The sequence below is a fragment of the Mus caroli genome, unplaced genomic scaffold (assembly GCF_978045245.1).
Source record: "Mus caroli unplaced genomic scaffold, Mus_caroli_1 scaffold_12, whole genome shotgun sequence".
In the NCBI taxonomy this organism is placed as follows: domain Eukaryota; kingdom Metazoa; phylum Chordata; class Mammalia; order Rodentia; family Muridae; genus Mus; species Mus caroli.
Genome location: NW_028227267.1, coordinates 84,674,311 through 84,690,386, shown reverse-complemented (window position 1 = coordinate 84,690,386; position 16,076 = coordinate 84,674,311). Strand labels below are relative to the sequence as shown.

General features: G+C 37.9%; 1 pseudogene; it reads left to right on the top strand.

Moving 5' to 3' along the window:
- The first annotated feature begins 3,053 nt into the window (after positions 1-3,053).
- On the top strand, positions 3,054-3,576 carry LOC110309925 (small ribosomal subunit protein eS10 pseudogene; annotated as a pseudogene).
- The last annotated feature ends 12,500 nt before the right edge of the window (positions 3,577-16,076 follow it).

Here is a 16,076-nt window from a genome sequence, read left to right as displayed (position 1 = left end):
TTCTATCTCCTTCATTGCTTCCTGGATAACATTAGATAAACACCTTTCTGATCCTCAACTCCCACCATGATATCAGCCTTCACTACAGGTCCAGAAGCAGGTACCAAGCAATCCTGGACTAAAACTTCTAATGCCACAAGCTAACCCAAACCTCTTTACTCCTTACAAACTGATTGATAGCTGACATTTGTTGTAATAATAGAAAGCTGGCAATGTACCAAGCATATTTGCTCTGTTTCTTAATGAATACTTGGGTTACATTTACCCCTTAAATATTCGAATTTCTTCTTTTAGTTCATTTCTATATGAATCTAAAAACTAATGCCTGGATAAAGTGAAAGTTCTATTTTAACTTAATACGTGGGTACTATTGGGCTTTAAGGGACAAACATCTTTGGATAGTTTGACCAGATGGTATCAGGAAGAAGTGGGAAGAACAGCCTTTAAATGCTAGTGGGCTCTCTTGAAAAAAGCATCAGTGCAGCCAGGACCTTTGGTTTTGTTTTGTTTTGCTTGGTATTTCTTTATACAACAAAATTTCAACATGTTTTTCACATTAGTCAATTCGCCCCAGGTGTTTCTCACCACCTCCCATCCTCCTAACTTTATTTTCTCTGTGTCTCTGTCTCTGTCTTTCTGTCTCTATCTCTGTCTCTGTCTCTCTTTCTGTGTATGTTTGGGTGTGTGTGTGTGTGTGTGTGTGTGTGTGTGTGTGTGTATTTCTGTCTCTTCTCTTTCTCTCTACTAAAACATTTTTTTAAAAGAAAAGAAACAAAAACAAAAGCAAAACGAACAAGAAACATAAAGATGTCCACAAAAGCACAAAAAGAAAGTGAAACAAGTGAAAGACCAAGAAGATAGAAATGTCAAAACAGAGCAAAGTTAAACCAAAAGTAACAATGAGTTTATTCTATGTTGACCATCTACTTCTGGGCAAGAGGCCTGCCCTACAGTGTAGTTGGTATATCCAATGAGCCTAGGGGAAGAACACTATTGCTAGTGGGTATCAATTGAATATAGCTTCTTGGTTAACGGTTGAACCCCATGTCCAATCTCTCCTCTCAGTTCTATGACACTGTCTGGTTTGAACCTGTGCAGATCTTGTGCTTGCTGCTCTAATTTCTGTGAGTATATATAGCATCAGTTTTGTTCTGTCCAGGTGATGCTATCCATTCCCTCCAGCTCTTACCAATCTTGCTGCACCCTCTTTTGCACAGAACCCTGTGTTCTGAAAGTGGGGATTATGAAGACAATGCATTTAGGCTGAATGCCTAAATGCATTGTCCATCCATATTGCCCAGTTGTGTTTCTCTTTTTAAATTCCCAAGAACTTCAAGAAGAACCTTCTCTGATGTGGAATGAACAAAACACTTGTCTGTCATTAGAAGCCATTTGATTTCTCACCCAGGGGCTTTCCTCTTCTGTTTCTCACAATATCACTATTCGAATGTTCACTTATTAAAACTGTATTTCATAATACTTAAATATCCAATTAATTATAAATTGTGAAACACATATATAAAATATGTTTAGTTCAATTTTTCTTAAAGAATAAATAAGGAAAAAGGTTCAAAGTAATCACTAATGTACTTCTATGGTAGAAACTCCACATAATTGTGAGCCAGTGAGCCTCCATCACACACTGCTGAATTTACGACCCTGGGCTTCTCTTGTCAGTTATTATTTACAGACTTGTTTCACTGTTCACAGAGCTCACAAAACACAGAGTGGATGTGACCAGTGTTTGGAGCAGTGCCCAAGAAATGAGTGACACCTGAACCAAGCTTGATCTCTTATCTATACAAATCACAAAGATCTGACATTATTCTTCAATTTTATGTTCAAGGTTTAAAACTAGATGGAAGTAAGGTATCATGTACTGGAAATATGTTATCTAGATGATTCCCCAATCAGGTATGGACTTGTGTGTGTGTGTGTGTGTGTGTGTGTGTGTGTGCACATGGAGACCAGCGTACTACCTCAGGAGCCATTCATCAGGTAATATCCACTTTGATTTTTGAAACAAGTCTCTTACTGATATCATTTAGCAGAAGGGATAAGATGTCAACAGAACCCTCTTGAATTCCCTGTATCTCTGTACCCAGTACTAAGGTTATAAATGTAAGGCACTACACTTGGAATTTGTGTGTGAGTCCTGGGGGTGCAATGTGGGGCAATAGACCAGCACTGCAACTTAGGTCTTCATACTTCTAAGGTAAGCACATTACTCCCTGAGCCATCTCTGCCAAAAGATATGACATGTCTCATAAACAACAATGTCCTAAATAGTATTAGCACATGAACACATAGAGATACCTTCCAACATTTTAATAGCAATTGTTTGTATGTATCATTTCACCTGTTATTCTATAATATTAACTTATTCAAACTTTTTCACATCCAAAAGTTGATCACCTTAAGCAAAACCATCATCCAACACATCATGCACACTTATTTTTTTAATTTAAGCAAAGCTCTTTACTGCCATTATTAATTGTCTGAAATTTCTTAATCAGTACTAAACATAGGAAAGGCATTTTGTGAAACTCGAAAGAATACTGCAAATTTGTATGAATACTCCCTTAGTGAAACTTACTCTTTTCCACGTCTCTCTAAATAAACATTGCTTGAATTTAAACAGCTTCTGCAATCCTACTGTTAGTCACAATTAAGGCTTAATTAAGTCTTTTTCACTCTAAGAGCAACTATCACACATGATTCCCTTAAACATTGGAACTTATTTTTATTCTGAGATTCTGAATGTTTATTTAATACTATTATGAAAATGTGTATGAAATAGCAGTTAAATATTTGTAGGGTGTCAGTGACAATGATGTGAAATTTTACATGAAGTAATAATCATGAACTAACAGCATAATGAAGATTCGCCTTTGGGAAGGCTGAAACATTGAAATCATACCAAGAAAAATTTGAATTTTTGCCCCAGAGTATAACTTACCATGCAGCCTTAAGCCTTGATTTCCTTGTGCATAATCTCTACTTTTAAAAATGAAAGAATAACAGCCTCTGCCTCGGACCCTGCAGCCGCTGTGATGTTGATGCCTAAGAAGAATCGGATTGCCATCTATGAACTCCTTTTTAAGAAAGGCATGATGGTCGACAAAAAGCATGACCACATGCCCAAACGCCCCGAGCTAGCAGACAAGAATGTCCAACCTTCATGTAATGAAGGCCAAGCAGTCTCTCAAGTCTCAAGGCTATGTGATGGAGCAGTTTGCTTGGAGACGTTTCTACGTTATGAATGAGGGCATTTAGTATCTCCGAGATTACCTACACAACCCCCAGAGATCCTGCCAGCCACCCTGTGCCGCAACCGTACCGAGACTGGCAGGCCTCAGCCCAAAGTTCCAGAGAGTGAGTAGCCTGCCAGATTCACAAGAGGGGAGGCCTACAGAGACAACTCCAGAAGGAGCACTGTGTGCCCTGGAGCTGACAAGAAAGCTGAGGCTGGGGCTGGCTCAACAACTGAGTTCCAGGTTAGGGGCTGCTTCTGTCCTGGATGTGGTCAGCCAACTCAGTGAAGATGGAGGTTATGTTGTATTGAATAAACTTTAAAGAAAAAAAAAAAGAAAGAATAAGGAATCATTTTATTTCATTAAAAATAGATTTTTTTCACCGAATTTTTCCTGATTACTTTTTCCCCCTCCCTTGGGGTACTTCTCCAATTTCTTCCCTAACTCTTTCTTCATCCAAATCTACTCTCCTCTCTCCCACCTCCCAACCCCTTTCTCATTATAAAACAAATAAGCATCTAAGGTATAGGGATAAGGTAAAAATACAGTAATATAAAACGAAAACAAATAAATTGGAACAAGACAAACAAACAGAAGGAAGAAAGAGTGTCCTAGAAAATGCACAGGGAACAGAAATAGGTGCAGAGACCCATTCATTCCCACATGTAGAAGTATCATATAAAATAGAAACAGGAAGCCATGACATATACAAAAGACCTTTAGGGCTAAAACGTGAAAATAGAAAATTAAAAAAAAACATATTAACAACAGGAACAACAAAAAGCTATGACATGACATCATGAAACAAGAAACCTCTAAAGATGCCTTTGAAGGTCTTTTCTGTTTTCCCTCTACTGCTTGGCATTCACAACACTTTTAAGAATAGTTTTTTTAACCAGTGAGGTTCCCATGAAAGAAACTGACTTTTGATTTGCAGGTGTTTTGTTAATTGGAGATCTGGGTTTGGGGTTTAGGGTGGGGACACATGTTCATTTCCTCTTGCAGCTCTCGAGCCACATATGGTGACCAATGCTTTAGCCTCTAGGAATTCATACTTGTCTTCGACCCACAGTTTAGAAGGCCTCTTTTCCTTCCCTCTGGCTCTTATACTCTTTCTTGCCTCCTCTTCTGTACAGTTCCTCAAGCTTTGAGTAAAGAGATTTGATGTAGAGAACCCATTTAGGATTGCAGGTTCCAAGAGCTCTGCATAATACCTAACTGTGGGTCTTTCTATTGGTTCCCATCTGCTGCAAGAGGAAGCTTTTCTGATGGTGACTAAGAAAAGCCCTGAGGTATGAGCATATCAGTATCTCATTAGTAATTTTTTTTGGGGGGGTGAGGGTTCATTTAGTAGTATAGTAGTATTGTCAATGCAAACCAATTTCCTATTTCTCTGGTCAATTGTCTCTTTACTTAAAACTTTCTAAAACTTCACTTGGTCCTGTGAAGGCTTGACGTGATGCCCCAGTGTAGGGGAATGCCAGGGTGGGGAGGTAGGAGTTGGTGGGTGGATAGGGGAGCACCCTCAGAGAAGCAAGGGAAGGGGGATGCGATAGAGGGTTTCCAGAGGGGAAACTTAAAAAGGGGATAGCATTTGAAATGTAAATATACAAAATAGCCAATAAAATATAAACAAACAAACAAATAAATACTTCAAAGAATCCCTTAGTTTGCCTTTCCTCAGTGCCTTCTATATATATATATATATATATATATATATATATATATATATATATATTTATTACATATTTTCCTCAATTACATTTCCAATGCTATCCCAAAAGTCCCCCATACCCTCCCCCACCCACTTTTTGCTTTTATGCTGAGGTTTTGATCCACGTTGACTTGAGATTTGTGCAAGGTGACAAATATGGAGCTATTTTTCATTTTTTCTACTTACAGACTTCCAGTGAGACCAGCACTATTTATTGAAGAGGCTTTCTTTCTTTTTTCCATTGTATATTTTTGGCTTTTTGTCAAAGATCAAATGTCCATAAGTGTGTGGTATTTTTCCTGGGTCTTCAATTCTATTCCTTTAATCAACCTGTATACTCATACTTGCTTTCCTTCAAACTTATGGCCTCTTTTATCCTCAACTTTATTATGTAGAGAAACACACAGAGAAACACACACACACACACACACACATCCCTAAATATAACCTACGCAGTATGAACAGTGTACTTTGTATGTATGTTTTTCAGGAATGAGTAAGTATTGTATAAGTAATTGTTGTGCTCTTCCCTGGAGAAGCTAAAACACAGCTTGTAAGCCACTCTAATGCACACACACACACACACATATTCTCAATTCTGTTCCTTTAGAGAACCCTGATTAAAGCGTATTTCTTTGACAAGGAGTGAAGAAGTTCAGGCATGGTATAAATGAACCACATTTTCTGTATCCATTCTTGCGTTGTAGGACATCTGGGTTTTTCCCAGCTTCTGCTCATTAAAAATAAGACCACGGATGTAGTGGAGCATGTGTCTCTGTGACATGGTGGGGCATCTTTTGGATAAATGGCCAAGAATGGTATAGCTGGATCTTCAGGTAGATCTATTTCCAATTTTCGAAGGAACCTCCAGATTGATTTCGAGAGTGATTGTACCAGTCTGCAATCACATCAGCAATGAAGGGGTGTTTTCCTTTCTTCGCATTCTTGCCACTATGTGCTGTCACCTGAGTTTTTGATCTTAGCCATTCTGAATAGTATAAGGTGGAATCTCGGTGTTGCTTTGATTTGCATTTGCCTGATGACTTTGAACATTTCTTTAGGTGCTTCTCAGCCATTCAAAATTCCTCTGTTGTGAATTCTCTGTTTAGTTTTATATACCATTTTTGATTGCATTATTGGTTTGGTTTTTTTGGAGGTTAGCTTCTTGAGTTTAGATATTATCCCTCTATTGGATGTTGGGTTAGTGAAGTTCTTTTTTCCCAATATGTAGGCTGCCAGTTATTTACTATGTCCTTCAACTTACAGATGCTTTTGAGTTTCATGAGGTTCCATTTATCAGTACATGATATTAGAGCCTGAGCCACTGCAGTTCTGTTTAGAAAATATTTACTTTCCCCCACCCAAGAGTTCGAGGCTCTTTCCCACTTTCTCTTCTACTAGATTAATTTTATCTGCTTTTATGCTGAGGTTTTGATCCACGTTGACTTGAGATTTGTGCAAGGTGACAAATATGGAGCTATTTTTCATTTTTTCTACTTACAGACTTCCAGTGAGACCAGCACTATTTATTGAAGAGGCTTTCTTTCTTTTTTCCATTGTATATTTTTGGCTTTTTGTCAAAGATCAAATGTCCATAAGTGTGTGGTATTTTTCCTGGGTCTTCAATTCTATTCCTTTAATCAACCTGTCTGTTTCTGTACCAATAAAATGCAGTTTTTATCACTATTGCTCTGTAGTGCAGCTTGAGGTCAGCTATGGTGATTCCCCCAGAAGTTCTTTTATTGTTAAGAATGTTTCCCCTATCCTGGGTTTTTGTTCTCTCTATATGAAATTGAGAATTGCTCTTGTCAAGTCTGTGAAGAATTGTGTTGGGATTTTGATGGGGATTGTGTTGAATCTGTAGATTACTTTAGAATGAGGACATTGTGACCATGAGTTTTTCAGGCAAATGGATGGAACTAGAACATATCATTCTAAGTGATGTAACTCAGACCCTAGAGTACATACATAGTACATACTCAATAATCAATGAATATTAGCCAAAAAAAGTACAGAATATCTAAGATAAAAATCAATAGAACTCAAGAAGTTTAACAAGTAGAAGAGCCCAAGTGGGGATTCTTCAATCCCTCTTGGAAAGGAGAAGAAAACAAACAAAGGAGGCAGAGAAAAGGTTCTGGGATGGAGGGGGAGAAGAAGGAGAAAGGGAAACACGATCAGGTATAGGGTGGGGGACAGGTTAGAAGCCCAGAGGGCCAGCAGAAAAAAAATGGAAATATACAACCCTGGGGGGTGGGGAGAGAAGGGGACCTTCTAGAAAGACCTGGGAGGTGAGAGAGTCTCAAGATTCAAAGACTTTATATGAAATGCCCAAAAGTGGACAGAGGGAACTTGTAGAGTCCAAGTCCAGAAGAAAGACAGGGCATCAAGTAGAGGGATGAGGTTGCCATCCCACAGTAAAAAACTCTGACCCAGAATTGTTCTTGTCTAAAAGAATTTCATGGAATGGACAAAAATTAAGAGGAGACTTGGGCAGTCCAGTGACCAGCCCAAATTGTGGTCCATCTCAAGAGGAAGCTCCAATGCCTAACACTATTAGTGATACTATGGTGTGCTTACAGACAGGAGCCTCAAATGGTGGACCCCTAAGAGGTCCAACAAGCAGATGATTGAGACAGACACAGACAGACATACCCAACCATTGGACTAAAGTTAGGGACCCCTGTTAGGGAAAGGCTGGAAGAAACTGAGGTGGAGGGTGACCCATCGGAAGACCAATAGTCTCAACTAATCTGGACCCCTGAGATCTCTTAGACACTGAGCCACCAACCAGGCAGCATACAAGAGCTGGTCAGAGGCCCAGATACACACACAGTAGAGGAATGTTTGGTTTAGCCTCAGTGGAAGAAGATTAGCCTAGCCCTAGAGAGACTTGTGGCCCCAGGGAGTGGGGAGGACTGACAGGGGTGGGTCATTCTCTTGGAGAAAGGGGAGAAGAGAAATGGGATGAGGAACAGGGAGGGGGCAGAACAGGAGTGGAACAAAGACTGGACTATAAAAATATAATTAAAAAAGAATTACAGATATTAAATGCATTTATTCCAGAATCATTCACTATTTACTTTTTAAAAAATAAGAACATTTTACTGCATAACCATCACATTTCTCTATGTTCCTTGTTACATCATTTTTTATCTGTGCAACACAATCCACTATTGTTTTTTTGACATAACTTTTGTAATTAATTTGTTATAAATTATATATCTCAAAAATATTTGAAAATATAACATGAGAATCTATACAATTTTAAAACAGTTAATTGGCTCTCTGCCCCTCCCTGTTCCAGAGACAGCCACATCTTCTTGTGCAGTGCTAGTCTCATTCTGTAGACAAGATGATGAAGGTCAAGTGAACAGATTTGGCTGTACTGGGTGCCTGGTTATCAGGGCTGCCTTCTGCTCTGCATCTGACAAAGTAGAGATTGTGACCATCAATGAGCCCTTCATTGACCTCAACTACATGGTCTACATGTTATGGTATGACTCCACCCATGGCAAATTCAACTGCACAGTCAAGGCTAAGAATGAGCCCATCAACATCTTCCAGGAGCAAGATCCTGCTAACATCAAATGGGATGTTGATGGTGATGAGTATGGTAGGTAGTCTACTGGCATCTTCACCACCATGGAGAAGGCCAGGGACCACTTGAAGGGTGGGGTCAAAGGGGTCATCATCTTTGCTCCTTCTGCCATGCCCCTATGTTTGTGATGGGTGGGAACCATGAAAAATATGACAACTCATTCAAGATTGTTAGCAACACAGCTTGAACCACCAACTGCTTAGACCCCTTTCCAAGGTCACCCATAACAACTTTGGCATCTTGGAAGATCTCATGACCATGGTCCATGCCATCACTGTCACTCAAAAGACTGTGAATAACCCCTCTTAAAAGCTGTGGTGTGGTGGTTCTGGGGCTGTTTGAAATATCATCCCTGCATCCAATGGTGCTGCCAAGGCTATGGGCAAGGTCAACCCAGAACTGAACTGGAAGTTCACTGGCATGGTCTTCTGTGTTCCTACCCTCAATGTATCCATTGTGGATCTGAAATCTTGCCTGGAGAAACCTGCCAAGTATGATGACATCACGAAGGTGGTGAAGCAGGCATCAGAGGACACACTAAAGGGCATCCTGGACTGCACTAAGGACCAAGTTGTCTCCCGAGACTTAAACAGCAACTCCCACCCTTTCACCTTTGATACTGCAGCTGGCATTGCTCTCAATACCAACTTTGTAAAGCTCATGTCTTGGTATGACAATGAATATGGCTACAACAACAGGGTGGTGGGCCTCATGACCTACATGGCCTCCAAGGAGTAAGAAAGCATAGACCATTCACCCCAGCAAGGACACTGAGAGCAAGAGAGAGACCCTAGGTTGCTGAGGAGTCCCTGTCCTATCTCGGCCTTTAACACTGAGCATCTCACTCACAATTTCCATACCAGAACCCCATAATAGGAGGGCCCTAGGGAGCCCTCCCTACTTTCTTGAATACCATCAATAAAGTTTGCTGCACTCAGAATTAAAAAAAAAAGCAATTAGGTGTGTGTATGTGTTTTTGCACATTTGTATATTTATATATGTTTCTTCATATATGTTTGCACATGTATGAGTGTGTGTTTGTGTGTCTATGTGTATATGTTTGTATATCAGATGGTAGTAGAAAATATACTGTTGATTCTCTTGCTCTCACTGTCAAAACAATCTAAGACAGCTAATTAATCAGCTAGAGTGACAGAGTCTACTCTGTTTCTTACCAATTTTATAGATTATGAGGCTTGTTCCAAATAGCCAATGCCTACAGCATTTACAATCAATTAAACGCCTAATTGTACCCCAACATTTCCAAATTTCAAAGGGCAGGTCGTGTTTCTCTTTACTCCTTTTTTTTTTTAGTCCTTTCCTTAACTTTTCTGCTTAGCTCCAACACAGCATTCCACAACACTGCAGGGAAGTTGGAGTTATCCTTGCCTTAAGGAGTTTTTAGGTGCCAGATCATGTGCAAAATTATTCAACTTAATGTCAGGTCTCTAGTGTGCAGGATATTTTCTATTCATTCTCCTTTTTCTAGTGCCTGGAGTCCAGTTAAGTTAACTCAAATCAAGGTACCAAGTGTGGTATCTACAAAATTATACTCTGTTATAAAGGAAAATTATTTTCTGATATTTAGTTTAACATAACATAATCTGGAAAGAGGATCAATGTCAATAATTTTAACATTGAGCAGCATATGTCTAAGGAACAGAGCTGTAAGATGTCTGGAAAATGTATGACACAGAGCTCAAAAACTAAAGAAATTTAAACTTAATTCACAATTCTATTCCAAACTTTCATTTTTTATTTATGAATTACCTATTCATAATGCCTGACTTCATATGTTTTCAGGGTGGGTAGATGGTTGAGTGTAGATTTTATTAAAGTAGCTGACTGTAAAACATGTTTCTGAAATCACACTAACTTGAAAATGGTATTTTAATGCCCTTGGCTGAATTCTGATGTTAAAACTAATGTTTGAAAGAAATAAGGTAGAAAACATACATATTTCTTAGTTGTGGTGTGCTTTACTCTGTCAGAATGTATGTGCTTAGCCTTTCAAAATGTCAAGTATGGCTTATATTTTATTAACTATATAGCATCAGGTAACTAGATGTATGTTCATTAATATACTATCCAGTAACAACTGGTGTCTACTAATGGTGTTTCATTGTTTAATGTAAGGACTTTTGTCAACAAAGATATTTTCAAACTTTTTCTATTATTGACCTCCCAAACTCTATGTTATTCAACAGGTACCCACAGGAGAGTTAAAGTATATTGATGAATAGGGGCAAGAAAATGAGGAGAAATACAATTCTAGTAGAATAAAAGAAAAATATCTTGAAAATCAGTCATATCAGTCACTTGATGCTGATATTTGTATAATTATTCATAAATGCAGGTATAGAATGGAGAACATGAAGAATTCTTCGGTCATCCTTGGAGCATGAAAATATATTGTGTGTGTATATATATATATATAATGTGTGTGTTTGTGTTTGTGTGTGTGTGTATACAGCACACATTGTACATGGATTTGACAGGAACTAAGTCTTCAACAAGAAAAATAAATCTTATGCAAGATAAGTAAAGCACTTACTGACTTAAGTTATGTGCTTAAAAATTTATATGGATAAAGGTGTAATGTGGAGAAAGAGGTTAAGACAAGCTCTTCATCTATTTAATATCTTATTTATGGTGAGTAGAAAAATACTGTATTATTTTCAGTAGTTTTAGGCATATTGATATTTCACTGAATATATTTTCTGCATAGTTTTGAGTCTACCACATGCAAAGACTATGTGGGGCTGCTTCTGCAACCCACCACACACTCTGCAATGGCTGTTCTTGGAGTGGTTCCCGGAACTGACAGTGTCTTCAGTAGGAGTCACATACACAGATCTCAGCAATGAAACTAGTTGAGGGACAGGATGTTATTACAAAGAGAAAATCTGTAAAATGTTTCAAATATCAGTCACAGCCAAAAGGAAAAAGAAGTGGCAGCTAATCAAATGTCAAAGCAGCATCGTGTAAAGCCAGCCCTGTCCTCGGGAAAGTACATGTGGTTCTCTGTGCTTGAATCAAAGCTTCAGAGTCTGAAGATGAAAATATATGACGCATGTTCCTCAAAGAGGAAGCTTTAATCAAGTGCCAAATAATGACAGCTTTTTTTTTTTTTTTTGGTGGAAAGAAAGAGTTTAAGAGGAAAAATATGTGTTTATATTTCTTGAAATGAAATAATAGAAAAAGTGAAATACAGTTAAAACTGATTTTTGAAGGTTTATATTTTGATTAGTTTAGTTCATTAAAAAAAATACTGGAATTATTTCTTCAAAATGTGAATCCCATTATGCCCCTTCTCTTTTTTGTAGCACTGTCATGTAACAAGGTCAATGCCTTCCATATGTCAAGCCTTACGTCATTCCCAGCATCTCTGAACGTAGAAGCTCTTCACCCACACCTCTTATGCACATACTCTCCTTTATTACCCCACTAAAGTGTCTTCAACGCCTGATGCTGGCGTAGAACTGAGGCCATTTATGTGGAAACCATATATTCTTAGCAGAAGGCTCTTTCCTTCCTTGTTATCCCGATCATTATATCTCCATTAATCATTACTTCTTTCAACCAATCAGTCCAGTTGCTCCACTGTCAAAGCTCACAGAGAGGTACTTCTCTGCATTTTGTCACCATTACACTTCATCCAATAGGGCCAGGAGCTTCATGTCACTGCTGTCTACTGCACTACTTTGTGAATTGAGAAAACTCATAAACGCTTTCTGAGTGAAAGAACAAGGAAAATAGTGGGTCAACCTTTCAGAATAATCAACAAAATTGCTACATGAGTTACTACAAATGCAATAAAAGGTAATCTATTCTAAGTAAATTAGAGCTCCCAGATACTAATTGATTTCTTATTCCATCTTTAGAAGCTTTTTAAACCACCCACTAATCATTACTGTTCTCAGTGACAGCTCTGTATGGTATCCTATCATTCTAGAAGCAGAATAAAAGCAGGAGAGATTTTAATCTTTACAACATGTTGTCTAAATCAGCATAGTGCGCAAAAGAACACTAACACAAACACCAATACTTGCTATATAAACTCTCAGATCATTAGCACTCACAAGAACTTAGAGAAAGCTTAAGGATGGCTTTTAAAAACAATTAAAATAATAAATTTTGCAATAAAGATTTCAAAATATTCTGGATGCATACTGCTGTGCTGGCCCAGTGGGGTTGATTTTTATGAGTCCAAATTTCACAAAGATTTTAGAAAATATAAAAACTATTAGTATTCTGTATTAATAAAACAACTGAACACTGTAATTTAAATGTGCTGTCTTAAAAGTTTCAAGTTAAGCACTCTAAGCTGCTTTTTATTAACATCGGGACCTGCTTACTGTCATAAAAGCCAGAGGCTTTAAAGTGTAATTAACAAGACAATTAACCCTCATCAAAAAATGTTAACAAAGCACAATGAGAGAAGTAGAGAAAGTATGAGAGCAGCTGTAATGGATAGATAGCATTAACAACAAAAAACTACAGACGTTCAACAGAAGTGGCAACAACCTTACAGAAGTTAGACTGTTGAGCCATCTGTTTCTAAAAATCAAACTTTTGTCAGAAGTCCAGGCTTCTACAAGATTAGTACAGAATCAAGTATACTATTTAATGTATCAGTCAGAACAACCAGAATATGTACAAATGGGTCAAAGCATTTTGAAACAGCCATGCCTTCAAAATTGCATATTAATGATATATCTGTATTTTTCAACATCCAAATGCCTCAGACCTAGGTTATTTAGAAGTGGCCCAAATGTGTGAAACTCTAAAGTAAGCCCAAAGTTACAATTATATAGTTCAAAATTACTATAACATATCATTTATGTTATATTTGATTAGTTGATTCACATATGTTACTGGAAGCTTAAACCTTGTAATTAATAATGTTAAGAAGGCTCTAGGCATTCATAATAATCTCAAAACTACTGCATTTGACTTGAAAATTCTTAGTTTCAAGTTAACATGCTATAAACATTAATGAAGTAAAAGAAGTAAGGCTCCCAAAGCCATATTTTATCTATATTTGCAGAAAAAGAAGGGGTATGTGTGTGTGCATTGAGATTAAAATCTATCTATCTATCTATCTATCTATCTATCTATCTATCTATCTATCTATCTATCTATCTATCTAACTATCTATTTATCTATCTATAGGCTAATATATCATTAGCTGCTGTGTGGAATAACTACTTTAAATTCATATATAGTTTTAAGATGTTACCTTATAAGTTTTTATTGTCCAAACAAAGGTCACCTTCATTTTTTCCTTCCTTTTAGATATAGAGTACGGGAATAATGTGGGTTGATGTGTGGCATCCACTTCCCCTCCTGTATCATGCTTTGACTGATGGATATTACCCACAGGTTTATGTACCAAAGATTCAGTCTTCTAGGTGCCATTGTTACAGTGTAGAACCTTGGAGAGGTAAGGCTTAGCAATTGTAACTAGATATTAAGAGCTCTGTTTTCACAAATGAATTAAAATTATTTCAAGGTAGTGGGATCAGATCTTCAGAAGTGCTCAGTCCGTGGGTGAGTAGGTGGCTAGAAAGCACAATCACTCTACTTGCTTAACACCTATGAAGCTATCCATTCTTTTGCTTGTTTTCTCTTGTAGTATTATTCAGTCAAAGAACTCTTACAATGATGCTGGCTCCATGCTCTTTGTATAATCATCTACCAGAATCATGACACAAATGAACCTCTTTTCTTGACACCTTATCTAGTATCAGTGATTTTGCTATAACAACACACTATGGACCAAAATATCATTCAAACAAATGTTACATCGTTACAATGGATAGGCTGCTCCAAAACATATCTAAACTAACCATTAAAATCATATAATTTCCTAAAGTTATTTAAGGCATCTCAGCATCAAAAAACTATTACAGTATAAATCTATAATTTTCTATACTTATTTTAAACATCTTGACATCAGAAATATTATATTATTCATTCTTTTTAGTAACAGAATAAGAAAAAAGGACAATAGTTTTCTTTCACATTTAAGGGATTTATTTCTTCTCTTCATTTATTAGGTATGAACAAAGAAGCTAATTGTTCTCATGAGAACTATTCACCACTTTATGACCACATCAGAGATAAGAGTAATCTGCAGTGATCAGAATCAAGAAGTTGAGGACAGAAATTTCTATGGAGCTGTGACCAGCTTCTTCCTATAGCCTCCCTGATCTTTGATTGTGTTCTGAGTTTTTTTATGGTTGGCTTAATCACAGTTTCTTATATTTCAGATATCCTAAGCTGCATATGGTATAAAATGTATTTAATAAAAGTTAAACTGAGTCCAAAATGCAGATTCAGAATAAACTGGACAATGTGTAGCTTCTTTGGGTGTTTAAATTATACCATAGATATCCTGTATTTTTTTTTTTTTAGTAATATCCACTTATAAGTATCATGCATATCCTTTTGGGTCTGTTACCCCACTAAGGATGATATTTTCTAGTTACACTCATTTGCCTTCAAAATTCTTCAAGTTCTTATTTTTAAGCTGGGAGGTATTGCATTTTGTAAATTAACCAAATTTTTGTTATCAGTCTATCAGTTGAAAGACATCTGGGTTGTTTCCAGTCTCTGGTAATTATCAAAAATGCTGTTATGAACAAGAAAGACCCAAGCAAGGAAGCTTGAATCTCACTTAGAAGAAGAAATAACAAAGCCATAGGAAGCAAATGGAGGGTTGTATCAGGGTGGGAGGGGGTATTGGGAGGGGAATGGGGGGATTGAGGAGCACATTAGTGGAGAGACAGGAGAGATGTTCAGAGGGCCAGGAAAATGGAATGGAAAGTGAGGGTTGGCAGGGGTGGAGATGAGATGGGAACATCTCAAGGATGTGCCAGATATCTGAAATGGGGGAGCTTCCAGGAATCTATGGGGGTGACTCTAGCTCAGACTCCTAGCAGTGGGGGATATCAAACCTGAAGGGGCCACTTCCTATAGCCAGAAAGGACTCTCAGTGAAGGGATAAAGACAACAAGCCACTCACACAACTTTCGACTCAAAATTTGTCCTGTCTAAAAGAAATGCAGAGACAAATACAGAGAAGAGACTGAGGGAGCAGCTGCTCCAAAACTTATCCAACTTGAGACCTATCCCATGGGCAAAGCCCAATCCCTGACACTATTAATAATACTCTATTATGCTTACAGACTGGTGCCAAGCATAACTGTTCACCCAGAAGCTGACAGAAACAGATGCAGAGACCCACAGCCAAACATCGGATGGAGCTCAGGGAGTCTTCTGGAAGAGTTAGGGGAACCATTGAGAGATCCGGAGGGGATCTGACCTCCACAGCAAGACCAGTAGTATCAACTAATTTGGACCCTTTAGAGCTGAACCCTTATCAAAATGCATACATGGGATGGACTGGGGCTCCCCGCACATATGTAGCAGATGTGAAACTTGGTCTTCATCTAAATCTTTTGCCTGCCTATGGATCCTGTTTCCCTAACTGAGCTGCCTT